Genomic DNA, 13,520 nt, shown 5'->3' with positions numbered 1-13,520 from the left:
CTTTAGAGAAGTGTCTGTTTATATTGTGCGCCCATTTTTTAATTGGGTTATTTGCTTTTTGGGTTTTCAGGGATGTGAGTTCTTTATATATTTTGGATGTTACCCCTTGTTGGACAAGTTGTTTATAAATACATTCTCCCATACTGCAGGATGCCTTGTTGTTCTACTGATGATGTCTTTTTAGCATGATGTAGCCCCATTTGTTCATTTTTTATTTTGTTTCCCTGGCCTGAGCAGATGGGTTCAGAAAAAAGTTGCTCATATTTATATTTAAATAAGAGATTTTTGCCTATGTTTTATTCTAAGAGTTTTATGGTTTCATGACTTACATTTAGGTCTCTGATCTATTTTGAGTTTACTTTTGTGTATGGGGTTTGACAATGATCCACTTTCATTCTCTTGCATGTAGCTGTCCAATTTTGCCAAGATAGCCTAGAAATTTGAAGTAATGAAAAGGAAAATTGAATGTTTTTTGAGTTGATAAATGTCTGTTCAATCAAACATTATTTCCTCCCCTCTTAAGTGTCTTTCGATTTTAGGGCTATTTAAATGATTTGTAAAAAAATGGCAAATCCACCCAAAATTGTACCATTCTTCATATTTAATTTGAAATATGGAAATTAAAAAATTCATTTTTTTGTTAAAGTTACACAAGAGTTAGATTTCTTAGGCTCCCATGTTCTGAAACACATGGTATAAATATAATAACATTAAAAATTTTTTAATGTGTAATTCTTTCTTGCATTAGTTTCAAATGATGTCCGATTTTTAGAAGTAAAAATGTGTAGTTGCTTTAGCACAGTCCATCTCCCCCTTGCCCATGCACACATTTAGACTGCCAAGCCTTTTAAAATAAAATTTCAAATACAATTTTTTCTCTAAGCGAAGGCAGGGGTCCTCAAAGATTGCTAAATTTTTCTCCATAGCCACCAGGATGAAGAGAACATATTTATTTGGGAGGGTGTCTGCGGGCTTGGTAACAGCTCAGGCAAAAGACTTCGGCCAGGAGGATCACGGACACTCAGGGGAGTTGTAAGACTGGGTAGTGCCCGGGTGCGGACAGGGCTCAAGAGAGACGATGGGTTCAGCCGCGCTAGACGTGGACTGCGAGGTCGGTAGACTGCAGCCCCCCTAGGGCTTTACCGCCCAGGCGACTGCAGCGGCGCGCGGAAAAGTAAAGAGTTGTCAGAGACCCCGCCTCAGCGAGGCCAGTCGGTCGCGGGTCACAGGACATAAGCGGCGCTGGCACAAGGCACGGAAAGACCTACCGGGAGGGGTGTGTGTATGTGTGTGGATATCGCGTGAGGAGGGGTGGGTGTTTACTCTTCCGCATTTTCTTGTGTCTTTCTCCCGGGCGGTGACGTGACGTGCTGACGGCAGGCCCAAGGCCGGGAGTCGGGCCGCTTTTTGTCAGCTCCGAGCTCGGCCCCTCCTCCCTCCCTCCCTCCGCCCGCCCCACCAGCCGGAGCCCGGCCCAGTGCTCCAGAGAAACGCCGGCCTGCAGGAGCTACCACCGCTGCCGACCCCCGGTACCTGGACTGGTGAGTCCGAGGCGCCGTCGCGCCCGCAGGGCCTACCGTCAGTGGGTGGCCTGCTTGGGGTCTGAGAGACGCCCTTCCGCGTTAGGCCGGGCGGTACGGCGCAGGGTGCGAGCAGGCCTCAAAGAGGCCGCAGTTGGGCCTGGTGGCAGTGGCGCTCTCCGTTATCAAGTGGGGGCTAGGGAAGGGCATGCCAATGGCTTAGGATGCGCCAGAGGTTTCCGGATCGGCACCGCCGCCATCTCGGGTATCGCGCGGGGGCGAGGCCTGGAACGGAAGCGAGGGCTGCAGGCGGGAGGTGAAGGCCGCAGGCCTGCTGGGCCTATTTTTGCTGTGTAAATATTCACGGGGGTTGTGGGGGCGTTGGGAGGGACGGGAGACAAAATGGTGGCAAATTAACGCCTTCTGCTGGGGCAGTGGGAGGGGGAACCACCATCTTCAAGCGGCGTTTGATGGGTAAATTCCGCTATAGCCTGTGAGACCGGTTCGGAAAGCGGGCGGTGGTGAGGTCTCTGACGGGCTCGGAAGGTTCAGGCTGCAGCATGTGAGCGCGAATTGGGTGTGCTCGGTCCATATGGCGGTCATGGTATCGCCGCCATAATCGGCACTGTGGGTCAGTGCCTTGGCCCCAGCGCCACCTTCCTTGACAGTTATAATAATTGGTTGCTCTTGGCTGTGCTTTAGCTGGAGCAGCTCTCGCTGTGCCGTGCTTTCCCCGGTGCTTTCCAAAGGATTGGACAGATGGTGGAAAGGGGACCTGGCCTTACCAGGGCATATGGAATTCAGATATTTCATTTCACTTAAACAGAGTCATAAATGTCTGTTAGTGTATCCTCCAGGCAGTTGTTTTAAAACAATTGCTTTACCCAGTGTCTGAACAGTAAAATTGAATTTGAAGGGAAAAAGTGCTTATTAAGGCTTTTGTCCAATAGAAAAAAGTTCATTTTGAGAGTTTGAAAGCAGAGGAATGAAAATTTAAAGACTTTTTCTTTAGAAAAAATTATTTAGCTGCGTTAAATAATCAGTGATTATGCTGTTGTTATTGAGTAAAAGATGGAAAGGGGTTTTCTTAGTGGTTTCCAACTAAATGTGATGCGTTATTTACAGGTTCATGTACCTGTTGCTATTTAGATTTTCTCTCTTATTTGGAAAGTCATTTCAGTGACATCCCTTACAGTACTGTAGATTGCATAGTGTTCAACTTTGTTGGTTAATTCCGAGCCCACTGCCAGAGATGCTCTGTCCTGAGAAAGATTTTTGCAAACGTTCTTAAAATGCACATGATCGCTGCAAGAATTTCACTAAGGCTTCATAGGAATGCGAAGTCTGCATTTGGATTATCTTGAAGTAGTTGACATTTTGGCCATATTACTACTTACTGAAGTATGGATAGGACTTTGTTGGGTGGAGGCGGGCAAGAGGACCAAGGACTTTTAAATGGTGAGAATAGTGAATGTTTAGAGTTTGTTGGCATGTAGTATAGGTAGGGACATGGAAATTCTGGCTTAAAAAAGGTAAATTGTGAAACTCTATATTTATTAGCCGTAGTGGCCCCGACCATTGGAAAAGTTTCAAAGTTGAGAAATAATGAGAGTCAGTAGTAAATTGATCATTCTTTTCATTACTACAAAAATTCGAGTGTTGGTATTTTTTGAATGATTAATCCCTCCAACAGCTGCTTTTTTTTCATATCCTAAATTCTCTCACCAAATATATTTTCCTTGGAAATAATGTTTTTCCTTAAATGAACAAAAATTTATCCACCAACGTCGAAAATTACAATAATAATATAGGAAGTCAGCTGGAAAAGCAGGTTAGAAGAGTTAATTCCAAAAACATGCTGACCTTTAGATGGCCTTATGCAAACCTACTTTCCCCTCATAAAAATAATCTTTTTTTATTCTTCATTAAGCCAAAGTTTAACACTCAAATTTTGATTATTAAATGAATGCACTAGATGCAGAAGTTTGAGAAAACGTGTGGTGCTTGTTTCCTAGATATTATTCTAGACTGCAACAGGTCAAGCACTGATACTCCTTAAGAGAGATTGTCTCTACCATTCAGGGCCATGTTTAGAAAAGTTTGAGAAACTGGAAGAGACGAGAAGCAAGTTGCTAATGCAAGCTAGTGGTTGAGGTGATAAAGGTAAAAATAAACTGTAGAAGTAGTTGCTTTATATCTTGACAGCTGGGAAAGACAGAGAAGAGTTCTAAAGAAGATAGAATTGTTTGCTGCCAGTACAGCAGCAGCAGATGTTACAATACAGCAACAATGGATGTTCAAGAGTAAGATTAGACTCAAGTGTATAATTGAGAAGACAGGTACTGTAATTTTAAAGCATTTACATCAGAAATGGTTAATATGAATTTTTTTTTTTTTGCTTGAAGGGGTAGACTTTAATGATCTGGAAAACTAAATGGTAAAGTACTTTAATAGCCAACTGTCTGATAAATTAGATGTTGCTAATTTTTGTGTATTTGTCAAATGCAGTTTTCCTTTATTTGAAAAATATGCAGTACTTTTTATGAGTGCTTTCCCTCTGGACTTGTTTGCACTTGTATTTGTGTACACTGCCAATTACAAATCTTTATTCTCTTAAACTCCTCAAACCCAGTCTTTGAAGTCCCTTAACCCCATCAATTACTTATTCTTTTACTCAACTGAGAAAGAGAGCTGGCTTTCTTACTTTAAACATTTGATTTCTTCAATGTAACATTTTCCCCTATTTCTTCCTGGGCTTGCTTGATTTTTATTTTACTGCTGAAAGAATGCCTGCCTTCCAAGCTCAGCTGCTGTGCCTGTGTTCTACCCTGACCCCTTCCTGGCTCATTTTTCTCTCCTTATAAATATTTTTATGTTTGCTATTTTTAACAAAATTCTCATCTGTTTTGTCTTTGCTTTCAACAGTCCTGTTGTTTGTTTTTACACCACCTACTTCTAAATTTCGTATTTCTGTAATTACAAAACTGCTTCATAAAATATTAATTGGTGTGTCACATAAAAATGTTTTTGTGTTTCAGAAATTCTGTCTTCTCTGCTGTGGTTCCTCTTTTAGTGAACTGAAAGTGGCTCTTCTCTTGAGATCAGTTCTCTGTCCTCTCTTCTCTAATCTTCTTCCTTGGTCTCACTGTTCTTAATTATGCCCACTTCCTTATCTAAATTTCTTATCTGGGATTTTCAGTTGCTTGCTGAACAACTTTATGTGGTGTCTTTTTTTTTTTTTTCATCATTAATCTACAATTACATGAGCAACATCATGTTTACTAGACTCCTCCCTTCATCAAGAACCCCTCCCCCCGCATACCGCATTACAGTCACTGTCCATCAGCGTAGTAAGATGCTATAGAATCACTACTTGTCTTCTCTGTGTTGTACAGCCCTCCCAGTGTCCACCCCCCACCCTCCTACATTATGTCTGCCAATTGTAATGCCCCCTTTTCCCCCTTGTCCCTCCCTTCCCACCCATCCTCCCTAGTCCATTCTTGGGTTCTGTGATTCTGCTGCTGTTTTGTTCCTTCACTTTTTCTTTGTTCTTTTACTCAACATATGAGTGAAATCATTTGATACTTGTCTTTCTCTGCATGGTTTATTTCACTGAGCATAATTACCTCTAGCTCCATCCATGTTGTTGCAAATGGTAGGATTTGTTTTCTTCTTATGGCTGAATAATATTCCATTGTGTGTATGTACCACATCATCTTTATCCATTCATCTACTGATGGACACTTAAGTTGCTTCCATTTCTTGGCTATTGTAAATAGTGCTGCAGTAAACATAGAGGTGCATCTCTCTCTTTCAAACTGGAGTGCTGCATTCTTAGGGTAAATTCCTAGAAGTGGAATTCCTGGGTGAAATGGTATGTCTGTTTTCAGCTTTTTGAGGAGCCTCCATACTGCTTTCCACAAGGTTGAACTATATTGTGGTATCTTTTTATCACCCCATACTCACTGTGGCTTAAATAAAATTTGCCTGACTCTTAGCTGGTGGCCTAGTAATACTTACTGAAAATATGTTTCTCCATGGAGTCCCTAAAAAAATTCCTTTGTTTTGATTTCTTACTGTTGATGACTCTCATTATCCCAGGCTCATTCTTTCTTCTCTGTCATACAGAGCAATGTAGACATCTTTAATTTAGCATTACATGTATTACATTCTTAAACTAGGGTTATAGTTAGTCTCCTCTAAACTTTGAAGGTTATAGTTGAAGAGACAGTTGGTTCACTAGCAGAATGAGCTGGCATAGGATATTATTTCCAAAATAAATTTAAATAATTGAATGCAGAGATCTTTATAGTTGAGTAGCGTTCCAGTTGGAACTAAGCAGCTAAATATATACAGTGTTTTTGACACAGGATGTAAGCATTAAGGAGTACTACATTCATGGTATCGAGGCACTAGGTCAAAATGGAGGTTGAGGAATAATTTCCTCCTCCAACATTGTGGTTATTACATTCAGTTGTATTATCAAGTCCCCCTATCCACCCCACTGCAGTCACTGTCTGTGAGAGTAGTAAGATGCCACAGACTTGTCTCCTATATGCTACACTGTCTTCCCTGTGAACCCCCCCCCCACACCGTATGTGCCAAGCATAATGTCCCTCAGTTCCACCATTCCTCCCGCCCACCATCCCCCACCCCTCCCCTTTGATAACTGCCAGTCCCTTCTTGGAGTGTGTAAGTCTGCTGCTGTTTTGTTCCTTCAGTTTTGCTTTATTCTAATACACTACAAATGAGTGAAATCATTTGGTACTTGTCTTTCTCCACCTGGCTTTTTTCACTGAGTGTAATACCCCCTGGCTCCATCCATGTTATTGCAAATGGTAGGATTTGATTTCTTATGGCTGAATATTACTCCAGTGTGTATATATACCACATCTTCTTTATCCATTGATCTACTAAAGGACACTTAGGTTGTTTCCACATCTTGGCTATTGTAAATAGTGCTGTGATAAACATAGGGGTGCATATGTCTTTTTGAATCTGGGATCTTGTTTTGTATTGGTAAATTCCTAGGAGTAGAATTCCTGGGTCAAATGGTATTTCTATTTTTAGTTTTTTTGAGGAATCTCCGTATTGCTTTCCATTGTGATTGAACTAATTTACATTCCCACCAACCGTGTAGGAAGGTTCCCTTTCTTCACATCCTCCCCAGCATTTGTTGTTTCTTTTGGCTTTGGGCATACTAACTGTTGTGGGGTGATACCTCATTGTGGTTTTAATTTGCATTTCCCTGATGATTAGCGATGTGGAGCATCTTTTCATGTGTCTGTTGGCCATCTGAATTTCTTCTTTAGAGAAGTGTCTGTTCATATCCTTCAGCCATTTTTTAAAAAGGTTATTTGCTTTTTGTGTTGAGGCCTATGAGCTCTTTATATATTTTGGGTGTTAACCCCTTACTGGCTAGGTCATTTATGGAATTCTTCTGTGCTGTGGTATGCCTTTTGTTCTGCTGATGGTGTCTTTTGCTGTACAGAAGCTTTTTAGTTTGATGTAGTCCCATTTGTTCATTTTTGCTTTTGTTTCCCTTGCCTGAGGAGGTTACTTTGTTTTTTAAGGTGTCATTAATAAACACTCTTGTGGGGGTTTCACAAGAAATAGAATATGGGTATTACATTCACCATTACTGAGTTCTCCGTACCCCTTTGCAGTCACTGTCCATCAGTGTAGTAAGATGCCACATAGTGCTGTTTGTCTTCTCTGAGCTCCATTGTCTTCCCTGTGACCCCACATACACCATGTGCACCAATCCTGAGGAGTTTACTTTTAAAATGGTTTACCATTTTGAGTTTATTTCTGTGTATGCAGTCAGACAATAATCCACTTTTATTCTCTTTCATGTAGCTTTCCAGTTTTGCCATTATCAGTTGTCAAAGAGGTGGTCATTTCCCCATTCTATATTCATGGCTCCTTTATCATATATTAATTGATGATATATGCTTGGATTTATATCTGCACTCTCTATTCAGTTCCATATGTCTGTGGGTCTGTTCTTGAGCCAGTACCAAATTGTCTTGATTACTGTTGCTTTGTAGTACAGTGTGAAGTCAGGGAGTGTAATCCCCCAGCTTTTTTCTTCCTTCTCAGAATTGCTTTGGCTATAAAGGGTCGTTTGTGGTTCCATATGAATTTTAGAACAATTTTCCATAGTTCATTGAAGAAATCTGTTGGTATTTTGATAGGGATTATATTGAATCTGTAGATTGCTTTAGGCAGGATGGCCATTTTGAAAATATTAATTCTTCCCACCATTGAGCATGGGTTGTGTTCCCATTTATTGGTATCTTCTTTTATTTCTCTCATGAGTGTCTTGTAGTTTTCAAAGTACAGGTTTTTCACAACCTTGGTTAGTTTATTCTGTGGTATTTTGTTCTTTTTGATGCAATTGTAAATGGAACTGTTTTCCTGATTTCTCTTTATGCTAGTTCATCATTAGTAAGTAGGAATGCCACAGATTTTTGTGTGTTGATTTTATATCCTGCAACTTTCCTGAATTCAGTTATATTTCTAGTAGTTGTAGGGTGGATTTTTTTGGAAGGGGGAATCATTAATGTACAATAACATGAGCAACATTATGGTTACTAGACTCTGCATTATCAAGTCCCCACCACACATGCCATTACGGTCATTGTCTGTCAGTGTAGTAAGATGCTATAGAATCACTACTTGTCTTCTTTGTATTATACTGCTTTCCCCTGCTCCCCCCATCCCCACATTGTATATGCCAATTGTAATGCCCCCCTTTTCCCCATACTTATCCCTCCCTTTCCACCCACCCTCCCCAGTACCTTATCTTTTGGTAACTGTTAGTCCATTCTTGGGTTCTGTGATTCTGCTGTTGTTTGGTTTCCTCAGTTTTTTCTTTGTTATAATATTCCACGTATGAGTTAAATCATTTGATACTTGTCTTTCTCTGCCTGGTTTATTTCACTGAGCATAATACACTCTAACTCCATCCATGTTGTTGCAAATGGCAGGATTTTTTTTCTTATGGCTGAATAATATTCCATAGTCTATATGTACCACATCTTTATCCATTCATCTACTGATGGACACTTAGGTTGCTTCCATTTCTTGGCTACTGTAAATAGTGCTGTGATAAACATAGGGGTGCATCTGTCTTTTTCAAACTGGGCTGCTGTATTCTTAGGGTAAATTTCTAGAAGTGAGCTTCCTGCGTCAAATGGTATTTCTATTTTGAGCTTTTTGAGGAACCTCCATATTGCTTTCCACAGTGGATGAACTAATTTACATTCCCACCAGAAGTGTAGGAAGGTTCCCCTTTCTCCACAACCTCGCCAACATTTGTTGTTGTTTGTCTTTTGGATGGTGGTGATCTTTACTGGTGTGAAGTGATATCTCATTGTGGTTTTAATTTGCATTTCTCTGATAACTAGCAATGTGGAGCATCTTTTCATGTGTCTAATGGCCATCTGAATTTCTTTGGAGAACTGTCTGTTCAGCTCCTCTGCCTATTTTTTAATTGGGTTATTTGCTTTTTGTTTATGAGGTGCATGAGCTCCTTACATATTTTGGATGTCAACCCTTTTTCAGATCTAACATTTATAAATATATTCTTCCATACTGAAGGATACCTTTTTGTTCTATTGATGGTGTCCTTTGCTGTATGGAAGCTTTTCAGCTTGATATAGTCCCACTTGTTCATTTTTGCCTTTGTTTCCCTTGTCTGGGAGATATGTTGATGAAGAAGTCACTCATGTTTATGTCCATGAGATTTTTGCCTATGTTTTTTTCTAAGAGTTTTATGGTTTCATGACTTACATTCAGGTCTTTGATCCATTTGGAGTTTACTTTTGTGTATGGGGTTAGACAGTGATCCAGTTCCATTCTCTTACATGTAGCTGTCCAGTTTTGCCAACACCAACTGTTGAAGATGCTGTCATGTCCATGGCTCTTTAATCGTATATTAATTGACCATATATGTTTGGGTTAATGTCTGGAGTCTCTATTCTGTTCCACTGGTCTGTGGCTCTGTTCTTGTGCCAGTACCAAATTGTCTTCATCACTGTGGCTTTGTAGTAGAGCTTGAAGTTAGGGAGTGAGATCCCCATTACTTTATTCTTCCTTCTCATGATTGCTTTGGCAGTTTGGGGTCTTAGGTGGTTCCATAATTTTTGAACTATTTGTTCCAGTTCATTGAAGAATGCTGTTGATAATTTAATAGGGATTGCATTAAATTTGTAGACTGCTTTGGGTAGGATGGCCATTTTGACAATATTAGTGCTTCCTAGCCAAGAGCATGGGAAGAGTTACCATTTTTTAGTGCCACTTAAATTTCTCTAAAGAGTGTCTTGTAGTTTTCAGGGTATAGGTCTATCACTCCCTTAGTTAGGTTTATTCCTAGGTATTTTATTCTTTTTGATGCAATTGTGAATGGAATTTTTTTTCTGATTTCTCTTTCTGTTAGTTCATTGTTAGTGTATAGAATACCATAGATTGTGTATCCTGCAACTTTGCTGAATTATGATATTAGTCCTAGTAGTTTTGGAATGGATTCTTTATGGTTTTTATGTACAATATCATGTCATCTGCAAATAGTGACAGTTTGACTTCTTCTTTACCAATCTGGATTCCCTGTATTTCTTTTATTTGTCTGATTGCTGTTAGGACCTCCAGTATTATGTTGAGTAACAGTGGGGAGAGTGGGCATCCCTGTCTTATTCCCTATCTTAAAGGAAAAGCTTTCAGTTTCTCACTGTTCATTATGATGTTGGCTGCGGGTTTATCATATATGGCCTTTATTATGTTGAGGTACTTGGCTCTATGTACCCATTTTGTTGAGAGTTTTTATCATGAATGGATGTCAAATTTTGTGAATGCTTTTTCAGCATCTCTGGGGATGATCATGTGATTTTTGTCCATTTTGTTTATGTGGTGGATGATGTTGATGGATTTTTGATTGTTGTACTATCGTTACATCCCTGCGATGAATCCCGCTTGGTCATGGTGTATGATCCTCTTGATGTATTTTTGAATTCAGTTGCTAATATTTTGTTGAGTATTTTTGTATCTATGTTCTTCTCGGATATTGGTCTGTAGTTTTCCTTTTTGGTGAGGTCTTTGCCTGGTTTTGGTATTAGAGTGATGCTGGCTTTATAGAATGAGTTTGGGAGCATTCCCTCCTCTTCCATTTTATGGAAAACTTTAAGGAGAATGGGTAGTATGTCTTCTCCATATGTCTGATAAAATTTCATGGTAAATCCATCTGGTCTGGGCATTTTGCTCTTGTGTAGTTTTTTTGATTACTGGTTCAGTTTCGTTGCTGCTAATTGGTCTCTTTAGATTTTGTGTTTCTTCCTTCGTCAGTCTTGGAAGGTTGTAGTTGTCTAGGAAGTTGTCCATTTCTTCCAGGTTTTCCAGCTTGTGAGCATATAGGTTTTCATAGTATTCTCTAAAAATTCTTTGTATTACTGTGTGGCCCATTGTGATTTTTCCTTTCTTGTTTCTGACACTGTTGATGTGTTTTGATTCTCGAGGCTAATCTATTTTGTGTATTTTCAAAGAACCAACTGTTGGTTTCATTGATTTTTTTTCTATTGTTTTATTCTTCTCAATTTTATTTATTTCTTCTCTGATCTTTATAATGTTTCTCCTCCTGCTGACTTAGGCCTCATTTGTTCATCTTTTTCCAATTTCCATAATTGTGACTTTAGACTATTCATTTGAGATTGTTCTTCCTTCTTTAAATATGCCTGGATTGCTGTATACTTTCCTCTTAAAACTGCTTTCGGTGAATCCCACAGAAGTTGCGGCTTTGTGTTGTTGTTGTCATTTGTTTCCATATATTGCTTGATCTCTATTTGAATTTGGCCATTGATCCATTGATTATTTAGGAGCATGTTAAGCTTCCATGTGTTTGTGGGCCTTTTTGCTTTCTTTGTACAATTTAGTTATAGTTTTATTCCTTTGTGGTCTGAAAAGTTGGTTGGTAGAATTTCAATCTTTTGGAATTTACTGAGGCTCTTTTTGTGGCCTTGTATGTGGTCTATTCTGGAGAAGATTTCATGTGCACTTGAGAAGAATGTGTATTCTGCTGCTTTTGGGTGTGGAGTTCTATAGATGTCTATTAGGTCCATCTGTTCTAGTGTGTTGTTTAGTGCCTCTGTGTCCTTGCTTATTTTCTGTCTGGTGGATCTGTCCTTTGGAGTAAGTGGTGTGCCGAAGTCTCCTAAAATGAATGCATTGCATTCTATTTCCTCATTTAATTCTGTTAGTACTTGTTTCACATATGTTGGTGCTCCTGTATTGGGTGCATGTATATCTATAATGGTTTTTTCCTCTTGTTGGACTGAGCCCTTTATCATAATATAATGTCCCTCTTTATCTCTTGTAACTTTCTTTGTTTTGAAGTATATTTTATCTCATAGTAGTCCTGCAACACCTGCTTTTTTCTCCTTGTTGTTTGCATGGAATATCTTTTTCCTCGCTTTGAAAAAAAGTTTTCAACAGTTATTTCTTCATATACACTTTCTATCCCTTTTTCTCTCCTTGTTCTGGTACCTCCATAATGAAGATATTGTTTCATTTGGAATGGTCACACAGTTCTCTTAATATTCTTTCATTCGTGGAGATCCTTTTATCTCTCTCTGCATCATGTTCTTTGTGTTCCTGTTCTCTGATTTCTATTCCATTAACAGCCTCTTGCACATCATCCATTCTGCTTTTACGTCCTTCCAGAGATTGTTTTATTTCTGTATTGTCTCTCCCAACTTTATACATTAGCTCTTGCATTTTTTTCTGCAGCTGTATTGGCATGTTTATCACCTTTATTTAGAATTATTTTTCAGGAGGATTGGTTAAATCTATCTCCCCAGTTTCCCTCTCAAGGAATGTCTGGGTCACTCTTGTCTGTATCAAATTATCCCTTTTCATGGCGATAGAGGTAGTCTAAGGCAGTTAGTGCATGTGTCAGCTGGAAGAGCAAAGTCCCTTCCTGGTTGCCTGTTGCTTTCCCTTCCTGTGATAACCGCGACCCCTAGCAGCTTGTGCTGTGCAGCTGCACATCGACCGGGCCTCTTGATTCTGGCCTGGGTGGCTGTGAAGGGTGCTCTGCGTGGGTGCTGTGGGCGTGGCCAGTGGAGGTTGCTACTCTGCTATGGTGGGGCCAAGACAGAGGGGGAATGTGTGGGAGGCTGTTTATCACCGTAAGGGGCGTCAGAGTTGTGCTGCCGCTCAGGGAGTTAAGGCACCCGGAGTTTTCCTGGATTCCCAGCTGCTGTGCTGAGTGTGCCGGGACACTTCCGTCCAGCGGTGAGGCTGCTGTCCCTTTAATACTTTCAAAAAGCGCTAGCTTTTCTTTTGTCCCAGGGGCGCCAACTGTGGGAACCCCCTTGCATGTTTTACTGTTCTGTTTCCCTAGTATCCAGCACACCACACACTGTGTGTCTGCACTCCTGGTGTGGATGACTAGGACTGGGTATTTAACAGTCCTGGGCTCCCACCGCTCTGCTCCAACTCCAATCCTCTGGGTGGGGGGGCACACTTGGGTCCTGCCAGGCCGTGGCTTGTATTTTACCCCCTTCGTGAGGTGCTGGGTTCTTGCAGGTGTAGATGTAGCCTGGCTGTTGTACTGTATTTTCTGGTCTCTCTTTTAGGAATAGTTGTATTTGTTGTATCTTCAAAAATATATATGGCTTTGGGAGGAGATTTCTGCTGCCCTTCTCATACCGCCATGTTGGCTTCTCCTCTCCTAGGTATTTTATTCTTTTTGATGCAATTGTGAATGGAGTTATTTTACTGATTTCTCTTTCTGCTAATTCATCGTAAGGGTATAGAAATGCAACAGATTTCTGTGTATTAATTTTGTATCCTGCAACTTTGCCAAATTCAGATATTACATCTGTTTTGGAGTGGATTCTTTGTTTTTTTATGTACAATATCATGTAATCTGCAAACAGGGATAGTTTTTCTTCTTCCTTACCAATCTGGATGCCTTTTATGTCTTTGTGTTGTCTGATTGCCATG

At 40.2% G+C, this 13,520-nt stretch overlaps 1 protein-coding gene across 2 annotated transcripts in view; it reads left to right on the top strand.

Annotated features, from left to right (window-relative positions):
* Positions 1 to 1,388: 1,388 nt before the first annotated feature.
* Positions 1,389 to 13,520, top strand: part of LOC108388984 (zinc finger X-chromosomal protein) — a 51,077-nt gene continuing 38,945 nt past the window's right edge. The window contains exon 1 of one of the 2 annotated variants that reach the window (XM_037001118.2): positions 1,389 to 1,541. The gene's annotated coding sequence lies outside the window, so the exon portion shown is untranslated. The remainder of the gene's footprint in view (positions 1,542 to 13,520) is intronic. The other variant, XM_073228247.1, reaches the window with a different exon arrangement.

Source organism: Manis javanica, chromosome Y, assembly GCF_040802235.1.
Source record: "Manis javanica isolate MJ-LG chromosome Y, MJ_LKY, whole genome shotgun sequence".
Lineage (NCBI taxonomy): Eukaryota > Metazoa > Chordata > Mammalia > Pholidota > Manidae > Manis > Manis javanica.
Note: the sequence above shows the minus strand (reverse complement) of the source record. Positions and strands in the feature narration are given on the sequence as shown.